Here is a 1,682-nt window from a genome sequence, read left to right on the forward strand (position 1 = left end):
AGATAGGGCTTAGGCTTTTAATGGTGTAGGTCTTAGATAGGTCGTAGGTCTTGAAGGTCGGCAATGATTTGAAGTTGCATCATCTTGTGCAACAGGATGATGCAAGTGGAAAAAAGCAACAAGAAGAAGAAATTTATCCAAAGCTAACCACATCCCCAATGTGTGTGCATTCGTTGTTACTACCCCGACAATACGAGTTGCTTTCACTTTACACAAGAGAACCCTTATTTCACAGCAGACGCTTTAACCTGAATTTCCCCAATACTAGGGTGAATGCCCTTCCTCCCAGCCTGCAGTCAGTCAGCTCCCCCTCCCCCTACAACCCCAACTCTGTTTCTCTCTGAAATCCCTACGGTTAGAGCTGTTCCACTTTGTATAGTTTACTAGATCTTCACTGAGCCAGAGAATAAAACACTGAGGGCACCTACACACATGCCCAACACCTGTTCCAAGGCATGCTAATTAGCACAAGTCAGAGCAGATTTGACTGAGTCTACCGGAGTGGGGTAAGTAATACTCTTCAGCAGCTTTGCCATCTCCTGTGTTCAGCATCCCGGCACTTCAAAATGGCAGCAGGGGCACTTTAACTAAAACCTGTCAACCACGCTTTTGTTAAAGCACCTCCACTGCTGTTTTGAAATGCAGGATTCTGAATACATGAGACACTGTGGGCGCTTTAATTACAGTGGCTCCTGAGAGCTGCTCTAATTAAAGTGCCCCTCCTCCCAACCCAGAGCACATGTAAAGACACCCTGTATCTATAGCCAGCATACAAGACATTGAAGTTCAAGTCCTTGTCTAAGCCCTTGTCCCAGAACAGGGACCTGAAACAAGGCCTTCCAACATGCCAGATGAACACTGTTGATCGCTGAGCTATTAATTTTCTGGAAGCTCCACTTACCCCAGAAATTCCATTCTGGACCTCAGAAATTTTTAACCAGATACAAATAATTCCACAAAATATGTCTGTCCTGCCAATTTGGGAACTTGTAGCAAAAAAAAACATAACGCCAGTTTTAAACAATTAGGTAGTGAGTGTGTGGGTGAAATATACACCCACACGTACATATACACACACATACATACGAAATCATGACATACCTTAAACACGATGGTATGTTGTGGTTTGAAATATTATTAGCATGGTTTAAGTTGATTGCATTATTCCAACAGGAACATCAGAGAAACAAAATAATCAACTCACCTAACAAGTTGTGAAAACTGAAGGATGTGTCCTCAGGACTAACACAATCAGCTATTTTCTTGTAGTTGTGAATGTAGATGGCAATCTAGTAGAAATAAAAGGAAAAAAATTAGCAGGCAATTCTCCCAATACCTCAGTGCTTCCACAGCCCTTGAGAACCACTGCACTAGTCTGAATAGAGCAGTCATGATAAACTTTTCAGAAAGACTCCAGGACTGTATCCTTGTTGAGGCGCTTTAAACAATCGCATCAAGAGACCAGTATCTTCCACTCAGAGTTTTACATACCTCTCTCAACTCTCTCATACACAAAGTATACAATGATAGAAGTAAAAGGCTTGAAGTCTTTAAAACCAAGTAAAACAGAGCTCTTGTTTTCTACTTCAAATATAATTTTGCAATGAGGAACTTGAATCTGTCTGTTTAAGCTTACATTGCTTATATGGTCTTTGACCAGCTTCTGTCAAAAGAAAATATAA

At 41.3% G+C, this 1,682-nt stretch overlaps 1 protein-coding gene across 2 annotated transcripts in view; it reads right to left on the minus strand.

The window, feature by feature from the left end:
• LDLRAD4 (low density lipoprotein receptor class A domain containing 4) overlaps window positions 1-1,682 on the minus strand; it is a 599,211-nt gene that overhangs the window by 523,669 nt on the left and 73,860 nt on the right. For both annotated transcript variants that reach the window (XM_019524913.1, XM_019524900.1), the window contains exon 2: window positions 1,205-1,289. The gene's annotated coding sequence lies outside the window, so the exon portion shown is untranslated. The remainder of the gene's footprint in view (window positions 1-1,204; window positions 1,290-1,682) is intronic.

This window comes from Gavialis gangeticus, unplaced genomic scaffold, assembly GCF_001723915.1.
Source record: "Gavialis gangeticus isolate Ggan-Ray unplaced genomic scaffold, GavGan_comp1, whole genome shotgun sequence".
In the NCBI taxonomy this organism is placed as follows: Eukaryota; Metazoa; Chordata; order Crocodylia; family Gavialidae; genus Gavialis; species Gavialis gangeticus.